We start from the raw sequence: 11,281 nt of genomic DNA, 5'->3' as shown, positions 1-11,281 counted from the left end.
TCTCCACCACGCACGCGCGCGCATGCGCCTCGGCAAGCCCAGCCCGTCGCCGTGCTGCAACTTCTGCCCAGCCCTCGAGTTCCGATGGCGATCCAAGGTTCCTCTGGACGCAGATCCAGATGTGTAGCACCTGGGCCGCCTCTGGACTGCTGAGCTGACCCGCCCCCGGCCACCCCGGCCTCGCCTCGACCCCTGTCACTTGCCCAGTAACTCTAGCTCTGCCTTGAGTTCCTACAGCTCCTGAAGTAATGCGGAAAGACAAACCTTGGGTGAAAGCGAGGGACAAAGCCAAGTTTTGTTGGCCCACCTTCCGCTGCTCTCCCTTAGCCCTTCTTTAAAGTAACTTTTATTTTTTTGGTCACTCGTGGGGCTTGAACTCTGGGCCTGGGCGCTGTCCCTGAACTCTTCAGCTCCAGGCTACCGCTCTGCCACTTGGAGTCACAGGACCACTTCTGGTGTTTGAGTGTTTTATTGGAAATAAGAGTCTCATGGACTTTCCTGGCCAGCCTGGCTGGTTTTATGTATTTATTTATTTTGTGGGTCCTGGGGCTTGAACTCAGCCTGGGTGCTGTCCCTGAGCTCTTCAGCTCAAGGCTACCACCCTACCCTTGAGCCAAGCCCCACTTCCCCTTTTCTAGAGGTTCATTGGAGATAACAGTCTCAGGTCCTTTTGTGCCTGGGCTGGCTTTGAACCTTGATCCTCAGATCTCAGCCTCCTGAGTAGCTAGTGTAAGGACCCACGTAGGCAGAGGAACCCCATTTTTTTTTTAACTGAGCAGCCATTATGTTGGTTACATATTAAACTCAATCTGGCCCTGCTCATAAGTAACTAATCCAGTTCATAAAGAAGTTATTTCAGAAAAACGAGCACAGGCCCAGGAGTTTGGCCTTGTGGTAAGAGTGCTTGCCTAGCATGCAGGAAGAACTAGGTTCAATTCCTCGGAACCACATATATAGACAAAAGCCGGAAATGGTGCTGTGGCTCAAGTGGTAGAGCCCTAGCCTTGAGAAAGCCCCAAGAACAGTGCCCAGGCCCCGAGTTCATGGCCTAGGACTGGCAAAAAAAAAAAAAAAAAAAAGCACAAAAAGCCATAAAGTCCAGTTTGCAATTCCCTGATAACAAAGCCCAGAATATAGGGGCAGCTAGACTAGGTGGAGACGTCCAATTAGTAAAAAGCAAATATGCAGCCTCTCTAACTGCAAAGGAATGTGAGCCCTGGCCTTTGCCCGTTAAACTGCATGCCTAATTTGACTAGGGTAATAAGCTAGTTTAAACAACCACTATAGGGTCAGTTATGATTTCATTAGCTGCCTGCATATGGCCTGACATAGCTATGCAACCTTTTTGAGTGTGTTACAATCTTATTGGTCACATGTGTGGGGCAGGCTTAACCATATGGCCTGAGCCCTATAAAAGAGCCTGTGAGACTAGGAGGGGTTGCTCTATATACAGAAGGCCCTGGCCTGTCAGTGTGATTCCCCATGCTAGGTACATGTTTGACCTCTGCTTTTATGTCAGTCTCATTCCTTTGATCACGGACCCTAACAACTAGGATTACAGGCATGAACCACTAGAGCCTGGTGAGGAAAGGTAAATTCTAACAAAAGTAAGTAGGATCCTGAGGAGACAGGACCCAGTGCCTAAACATTGTCCATTGTTGGTGGGATGGCAACTCTTTTAATTATTAAAGGAAGAGAAATGGTAGTGAATGGATAAGGACAGAGTCAAGAGATGGGATATGAGGTCGCCACTTTCTATGAAAAATAGATTTCACAGTTGTTACGAGGATTCATTGAGTTAATATATCTGAAGTTTGTTGGTTTTTTTTTTTTTTTTCTGATCCTGGGGCTTAAACTCTGGGTCTGGGTACTCTCCCTGAGCTTCTTTGGCCCAAGGCTAGCCTCTACTACTTGAGCCACAGCATTACTTCCAGCCTTTTTTAGTTTATTGGAGACAAGATCTCATGGACTTTCCTGCCTGGGGTGGCTTTGAACTGTGATCCTCAGATCTCAGTCTTCGGAGTAGCTTGAATTACAGTCATGAGCCACTGGCTGTATCTTAACAGGTTCTTATCAGTCAAATTCTTTACTGGTGAAGTCAGTCCATAAAGTTTGTCATATAAGAAATGTCCATTAAATTTTAGTTGCTGGTGTATTATCTGTTGATAGAAGGATGCTTGAAAATGACGAGATATACAAAGGACAATTTGTCAGAAATTAAGGTCAATTTTTTTCTTTTAAAATTAAGCTGAGCTGGGTGTGGTTGTTCGTGCCTGTAATTCTAGCTGCTCAGGAGGCTGAGATCTGAGGATTGAGGTTCAAAGCCTGTGGTGAACAAAAGGACCTGAGACTCTTCTCTCCAATTAACCTCGAGAAATTGTGAAGTGGGGCCTGGCTCAAGGGTAGGGCGGTAGCCTTGGGCTGAAGAGCTCAGGGACAACTCCCAGGCCCTGGGGTAGGGCAGTAGCTTTGAGTTGAAGAGCTCAGGGACAGCGCCTAGGCTGTGTTTAAGCACCATGACCCACACACGCAAAAAATTAAGCTGAGTTTAGTTTTAGATAACTGTAGATTCATGTACCATCACTTTAAAGGAAAAATAGAAAGACAGATAGATAGACAGATAGATAGCCTGATGCCAGTGGCTTATGCCTGAAATCCTAGCTACTCAGGAGATTGAGATCTGAAGATTGCAGTCCAAAGGTAGCCTGGACAGTAATGTCTGTGAGGTTCTTTTTTTCATATAATTTTATTTTAATTAATAGAAGGGTTACATTACATTCGCCAGATGGAAGGTGCATTACTTCACATACATTGATACCCTTTCTCATGTCTTGGTCCCCATTTCCCTCCCCCCCACCCTCACCCTCATCTTGTTTTCCCCCCTTTCCTATCCAATTTCAAATAACCAAATATGCATATATCCAATATATCAGATAACAAAGTGAAATACTGTAACAATATGAGATAACCAAGGGAAAGCAAAAGAGATGAGAGATAACATAGTACATTAAGGACAACGATCACTCATTATATGGTTTTTGTTTCTATATCCTAGAAGTCCTTTCATTTAGCATCATACTATATAGCCTTATGTATCTAGGTTTTACTCTTTTGCAAATCTCTGCTAGAAGAGTCCAAGGTTTCTACTGATTATGGCAGATGAGGGAAACCATTGAGCCTATGTTCCTTTGAGTCTGGCTTACTTCACTTAATATGATTTTTTTTTTTTTGCCAGTCCTGGGCCATGAACTCAGGGCCTGAGCACTGTCCTTGGACTTTCTCAAGGCTAGAGCTCTACCACTTGAGCACAGCACCACTTCTGGGTTTTTTCTGTGTATATGGTACCAAGGAATTGAACCCGGGTCCTCGTGCATGCTAGGCAAGCACTCTACCACTAGGCTAAACTCCAGGCCCACTTAATATGATTTTTTCTAAGTCTTTCCATTTCCTTACAAATGGTGCAATGTTCTTTCTGACAGCAGCATAGAATTGCATTGTGTATAAATACCACATCTTGTTAATCCACTCATCAACTGAGGGACATCTGGGTTGGTTCCATATCTTTGCTATGGTAAATAGTGCTGCAATGAACATCGTTGTGTTAGTGGATTTAGTCTGTCCTTGTTTCTGGACAATTGGGTAAATGCCAAGTAGTGGAATTGCTGGGTCATAGGGGAGTTCTATGTTTAGCCTTTTGAGGCACTGCCACACTGCTTTCCATAGTGGTTGAACGAGTTTGCACTCCCACCAACAGTGTAGTAGTGATCCCTCCTGGCCACATCCCCTCCAGCATCTGTTATTATTCGTTTTCCTGATCCTGGCCATTCTAACTGGAGTGAGGTGGAATCTTAGAGTTGTTTTGATTTGCATTTCTTTTATGGCTAGAGATGTTAAGCATTTCTTCATGTGTCTATAGGCCATTCTTATTTCTTCTTCAGAGAAGACTCTAAGTTTTTGGGCCATCTTTTGATGGGATGGTTGTTTCTTTGAAGAGTAGTTTTGGAGTGATTCAATTTTTGGAGCTGTTGATATATTTTAGATATGAGGCCTTTTTCTGTTGTATGGTTAGTGAAGATCTTCTCCCACTCTGTAGGCTTCCTAATTAATTTACTAGCTATGTCCTTTGCCATACAGAAGCTCTGCAGTTTAATGCAGTCCCACTTATCCAGCCTTTCTCTGATTTGTTGTGTTTCTTGGTCCTTGAGAAAGTTTCGACCTGTGCCAAGGAGGCCTAGTGTGTCTCCTATTGTAAAGTTTTCAGTGTGTCAGCTTTTACCTCGAGGTCTGTGAGGTTCTTTTTTTTTTTTTTTTGCCAGTCCTGGACTTGAGCTTAGGGCCTGAGCACTGTCCTTGGACTTTCTCAAGGCTAGAGCTCTACCACTTGAGCCTCAGCACCACTTCCGGCTTTTTTCTATATGTGGTACCGAGGAATCAAACCCGGGTCTTCATGCATGCTAGGCAAGCACTTTAACCACTAGGCCAAACTCCCGGCCCCCCCTGTGAGGTTCTTATATACAGTTAATCACTCCCAAAAAACCAGAAGTAGAGCCGTGGTTCATGTGGTAGAGCACTATCCTAGAGCACAGAAGCTCAGGGACAGCACTTAGGTTCTGAGTTTAAGTCCTAGAACAGGCATTTAAAAAAAAAAAAAAGAAAGAAAAGAATAGAATAGAATGAAACAGGAATAAGTTTAACCAGGGAGGTAAAAGACTTTTCTTCACTAAAATATAGAAAACACTGTTGAAGGAAATGAAAGAAGATATAACCAAATGGAAATACATCTGGTGTTAATGAATTCAAAGACAATATTGTTGAAGTGCATTACACCATTGCTTGTAGCAATGTATAGTTTCAACTTAATCCCTAAGGAAATCATATTTTTCAGAATGAGAACAATGTATCATTTAAATTTCATATGGAATAAGAAGAACTTATGAATAGCCAAAACAATCTTGAAAAGAAAAATAAGGGGCCATTGTTGGGAGCCAAAGTGTGGAGCCAGGCTGTCCCTTGAATCTGCACACTAAGAAGCGAGCTGGTGCCATGCCTAGGAACTTCTGACGCTACACTGTCTGTATTGTGAACTTTCTGTTCTCTTTGATTTATTGCTTTATTGCTTTATTGTTTTTTGGCCTTTTCCTGCTTAACTGATCTGAGATTTACCATATGACTGTAACCCCTGGCAGTTCCCTGGTTTACCATATGACTGTAACCCCTGGCAGTTCCCTGGTTTACCATATGACTGTAACCCCTGGCAGTTCCCTGGTTTACCATATGACTGTAACCCCTGGCAGTTTCCTGATTTACCATATGACTGTAACCCCTGGCAGTTCCCTGGTTTACCATATGACTGTAACCCCTGGCAGTTCCCTGGTTTCCTTGATTTGGAAATAAACGAGGCTGCAGTCTTGAGCTCACAGCCTTCTTGGACTGCTGACTTGGGCTGTGGTCCTCCTGAACCCCATCTGTTTGTCTGTCTTCTATTTTTTCCTAGTCCCTGCCCCCTATTTCAGGAATCCAGGTTCACTGCCGGCTGGCCTGGCACGCCAGAAGTTTGGCCTAGCGGTAGAATGTTTGCCTAGCATGCACTAAAACTCAGGTTCAATTCCTCGGAACCACATACATAGAATAAACTGGAAGTGGTGCTGTGGCTCAAGGGGTAGAGCTCTAGCCTTGAGAAAGCCTAAGGACAGTGCTCGGGCCCTCAATTCAGTCCCCAGGACTGACTTCTCTGCTTAGACTGGCTTTGAACCAATCTTCAGATCTCCGCTTCCTGAGTAGTTTGGATTACAGGTGTAGGCCACCAGGTTAGGATTGCTAAAACCATTTAATGGAAAAATAATGAGGTTTTCAAACATATTTCAGGGGAAAACTGGATATCCACTTGCAAAATAATCATCTTGTATCTTTAACTTCCAATAAATATGAAAAAACATTTTATGGATCAAAAAAATCTTACAAGTTGAAACTGAAGGCTGGTCGTGTGGTTCTGTGTTAGAGTTCCTTTCCAGTGAGCATGAAATCTTGAGTTTGAATCCCAATACTGCCCCCCAAAAGTTACTATTATAAAAAACTTACAAGAAAACACATTAAAAAAACTTTCACAAAATTAAGCTCGGAAGCCATTTTTATATGATGGCAAGAGTATAAACAATACAAAAGAAGATAAATTTAACTTTGTGACAATTAACTTTTGTAGATCAACGAATATTACCAAGACAGCAAAAAGAAAATGCACAGGATGGGAGAAAAATGTATGCAGATCATCCGTAGCACATAATAAATGACCAGTGTCCAAAATATGTCAAGAATTCCTACAGTTGCACAACAAAAAAATGAAGAACCTGTTTCAAAATTAGGCAAAGTGTTTGACTACACATGTCCCCTAAAAAAGACACACAAATAGTCAATAAGCACATAAAACGGTGCTGAAGATCTATTAGGCAATAAAATAGAAAACATATTGGCAAGTATATGGAGAGAGTGTAATTTCTTTTTTTTTTTTTTTTTTTTTTTGCCAGTCCTGGGCTTGAGCTCAGGGCCTGAGCACTGTCCCTGGACTTTCTCAAGGCGAGGGCTCTACCACTTGAGCCGCAGCACCACTTCTGGCTTTTTTCTATGTATGTGGTACAGAGGAATTAAACCCGGGTCTTCTTGCATGCTAGCCAAGCACTCTACCACTAGGCCAAACTCCTGGCCCCAAGAGTGTAATTTTTATGCATTGGTGAGAGTATAAGAAACTGTAGCTACTGTGGTAAAGCATGATGGTTTCTCCTAATATCAAACAAGGTGTTATCATATAGCCTAGCAGTTCTACTTCTAGATACTGCGCCCCAAAAGTTACTATTATAAAAAACTTAGAAGAAAACACATTAAAAAAACTTTCACAAAATTAAGATTGGCAGCCATTATTATATGATGGCGCGGATTGATATTTGTACACCTACGTGCATAACAGCATTGTAATATTCAAAAATAGCTCAAGCTCGTATCAACAAATGAATGAACAAAGTGGGCTAATGTATAAATTTGCAATGCAGTAGTATTGTATCATAAAAAGGAATGAAATTCAGCCAGAAGCCAGTGCCTCACATAACAGGAGGCTGAGATATGAGAATCATGGTTTAAAGCCAGCTTGGACAGAGAAAACCCAGAGACTTTTAATTTTCAGTTAACTAGCAAAAAAGACTGAAATGGAGGCATGTAAGTAGTAGTGTGCCAGCTGTGAGCAAAAAAGCAAAGCGAGTACATGGGGCTCCGAGTTTCAAGCCCTAGTACCAGCATACATACATTATTGTCTATTCAACACATGTAATGGAAGGTTGAAGACCTTCCCTCATAGCCCTACAGGAGAAAGCTTACCCTGTTACTCTTGCCTAAACATTCTCTTTACTTAGCCTTGAGTCCCAGCAGCTCTAGAGACTGGGCCAAGGATTGCTGGAGATCATAAGATAAAGACCAGCCAAGGAAACAGTGAGTTTTCTGTCTTTAAGATCAGAGGTGTGTGTGGGGGAGCATGGCCTCATGGTAGCGTGCTCACCTAGCGTGAATGAAGCCATGGGTTTGATTCCCTGGAACCACATACATAGAAAAAGTTGGAAGGGGGCTGGGAGTTTTGTCTAGTGATAAGAGTGCTTGCCTAGCATGCACCAAGACCAGGGTTCGATTCCTCAGTACCACATTCATAAGAAAAACTGGAAGTGGGTGCTGTGGCTTAAGTAGTAGAGCATTAGCCTTGAGGAAAGCCCAAGGACAGTGCTTAGGCCCTGAGTTCATTCCCCAGGACTGGCAAAAAAAAAGGGGGGGGGCTGGGAGTTTGGCCTAGTGGTTAAAGTGCCTGCCTAGCATGCACGAAGACCCGGATTCGATTCCTTGGCACCACATACATAGAAAAAAAAAAGCTGGAAGTGGTGCTGAGGCTCAAGTGGTAGAGCTCTAGCCTTGAGAAAGTCCAAGGACAGTGCTCAGGCTCTGAGCTCAAGCCCCAGCACTGCCCAAAAAATAAAATAAAATAAGATCAGGAATAATGGCAATAGCAGTAATAATGTAATTTTAATTTACAGTACAATTTACAATATGCTCTCACCAGTTTCTAAGCTCCATGGGAGAATAGTGAATCCTGTTGTGACTGGTGCCACACCAATATCTTCCATATTCTCATCTTAGAAATTATCTGAAGTTCTAGTCCCCATTACAAATCTAATAAACCCAAATATCCAGAGATCTTACTGCCCTATGTAAGAATATCTGACTCTTTAAAAATATCAGTATTGATGATATGTCCAGATCTGAAAATCTAGCTCATCTTCAGAGAGCTAGATGTGTCACACAAATAACTTAGGACAGAGACAGAGAAAACCAAGAATTTGGAAAACTGTAGGGAGGGCAATCTAGAGGAGAACTAGACTGCTTCTAATTCCTTAATTCATTGTTAGAAATGACCCAATCAAGCCTAGGAATGAGACTTAGTGGTAGAGTGCTTGCCTAGCTGCATGAAGCCCTGGGTTCAATTCTTCAGTACCATATAAAGAGAAAAAGCCAGAAGTGGTGCTGTGGATCAAGTGGTAGAGTGCTGGCCTTGAGCAAAAGAAATCCAGGGACAGTTCCCAGGCCCTGAGTTCAAGCCCCAAGACTGGCAAAAAAAAAAAAAAAAGAAATGTAGATAGACATTATAAGAAAGTGGTATGTTACCACATACATAGAAAAAAAGCCAGAAATGGTGGTGTGGCTCAAGTGGTTGAAGCTCTAGTCTTGAGAAAGCCCAAGGACAGTGCTCAGACCCTGAGTTCAAGCCCCAGGACTGGCAAAAGAAGGAGGAGGAGGAGGAGGAGGAGGAGGAGGAGGAGGAGGAGGAGGAGGAGGAGGAGGAGGAGGAGGAAGAGGAGGAGGGGGAGGGGAGGGGGAGGAGGTACTTGAGCCAGGCATGGTGGCTTGTGCCTGTAATCCTAGCTGCTCAGGAGGCTAAGATCTGAGGATCTGGGCTCAAAGCCAGCCTGGGCACTGAAGTCTGTGAGTTTCTTATCTAAAATTAACCACCAGAAAACTGGAAATGGGGTAGGGCAGTAGCCTTCAGCTGAAGAGCTCAGGGACAACTCCCAGGTCCAGAGTTCAAGATCCATGACCAACAAAAAAAAGCAGATGCTCAACCCACTAGCCATTAAAAATGCAAACTAAAACCACAATGAGGTACAGACCCATAGAATGGCAATCATCAAAAAGACAGGCTATAGAAACTAGGTACCTCATACAGGCAATCCTAGCTACTCAGGAGCCTGAAATCTGAGGATTTCCATTCAAAGTCAGTCTGGGCACTAAAGTCTATGAGACTCTTATCTCCAATTAACCACCAGAAAACTGGAAGTGGGTAGGGTGGTAGCCTTAAGCCGAAAAGCTCAGGGACAGTGAGTGCCCAGGCCCAGAATTCAAGTCCCATGACCAACAAAATAAAAATCTCAGTAGTGCCCAAGCCCTGAGTTCAAAAACTAGGACATCTATGGACCAGGAGTTTGGCCTAGTGGTAGAGTGCTTGCCTAGCATGCATGAAGACTTGTTTTCGATTCCTCGGTACCACATACATAGAAAAAAGCCAGAAATGGTGCTGAAGTGGTAGAGCTCTAAACTTGAGGAAGTCCAAGGACAGTGCTCAGGCCCTGAGCTCAAGCCCACGACCGGCAAAAAACCCCCAAACCAAAAAACAAACAAAAAAAACCCTAGGACATCTAAAACAAATGTCCACTAAAACATGCAAAGTCAGGCATGCTATAGCGTCTTGATGTGCATGTAGCTTCGTTAGTGAGTGGTTTGGTAGTTTGTAAGTATTAAACATATTACTTATCATATAAAATTCTCCTCTTAAAACTTGATTCGAAAGAAATCAAAATGTATTTCTACACAGACTTATAGGTTAATATTTACTTTTAGGTGGTATTGGAGTTTGAACTCAGGACTTTACAGTTTCCTAACCACTTGGATTACCTCTTAAACTATATGTCCAGCCCTTCCTGCTTTAGCTATTTTTCAGTGTAGAGTCTCTTGCTTTTTGCCTCAGGCCAGTCTCAGCCTGAGTATCCATACTTCTTTTGTAGGTGTGACTACAGATGTGCACTACCACTACAATGTATTTGTTAAGATGTGGGGGCTGGGAATGTACCTCAGTGGTGGGGTGCTTCCCTAGCATGCAAGAAGCCCTGTGTTTGAGTCCTCAGTACCACATATATAGCCAGAAGCCACATATATAGAATGCTAGCCTTGATCAAAAGAAGCTCAGGGACAGTGCCCAGGCCCTGAGTTCAAATCCCAGGATTGACAAAAAGACAGAAGGAAGGAAGGAAGGAAGGAAGGAAGGAAGGAAGGAAGGAAAGAAAGAAAGAAGAAAGAAAGAAAGAGAGAAAGAGAGAAATAAAGATATGGGTCTTATGAACTAACCTTGAAACTCCATCCTTTTAATTCTAGCCTCTCAAGTCATGTGGTTGGCCCTAGGTGGTTTTTAGATCAGCATTATTTACAGTAGCTCTAAATTAGAAATGACCAAAGGCTTTTCAACTTGTGGATGGAATAAGCAAAATATGGCATGATCATTCAATACAATATTAGTCAACAATACAGAAGAACTAACACCAACCCACTGTGCATACTTGAGGATTTTTAAGTATATTATAACAAGGAAAGGAGTCAGATGCAGAAGAACATTTATTGTGTAAGTTCCTTTATAGGAATGTTTAATGTATGTAGTCTGTTTGGATTATGTTAAGTTTGGATTGTGATAATGGTTACATATCTATTCAAATTTATTAGAAACCATTGAATTCTATTCCAAAAGCAGATGAAATTATGCCTCACTAATGCTGTTAAGATCAGCAATATTGGGCCAGAAGTTGGCCTAGTGGTAAAGTGTTTGCCTAGTATGCATGAAGTCCTGGGTTCAATTCCTCAGTACCACATATACATAGAAAAACCAGACATGGTGCTGTGGCTCTGGTGGTAGAGCTCTATCCTCGAGAAAACCCAAGGAAAGCGCTCAGGCCCTGAGTTCAGGCCACAGGACTGGCCAAAAAAACAAACAAACAAACAAACAAAAATGAAATAACTAAATTCTATCTAGTAGAAACAATTTTACTGCATTAGCTTTCAAAACCAGTATGAAAGCCCCAAATCTTTGCTTCCCCCCGAGGATTTCAGGGCTGTAAACATTTGGGTCCAGGAAGTCTGACAGTTTTCTTTTAGTGTGTCAGTGCAATATAAAACCTCTTCCTTGGCCCTCAGATCCCACACTATTGCAACC

This window comes from Megascapheus bottae, chromosome 12 (assembly GCF_031878675.1).
Source record: "Megascapheus bottae isolate mThoBot1 chromosome 12, mThoBot2.hap1, whole genome shotgun sequence".
NCBI lineage: Eukaryota > Metazoa > Chordata > Mammalia > Rodentia > Geomyidae > Megascapheus > Megascapheus bottae.
Note: the sequence above shows the minus strand (reverse complement) of the source record.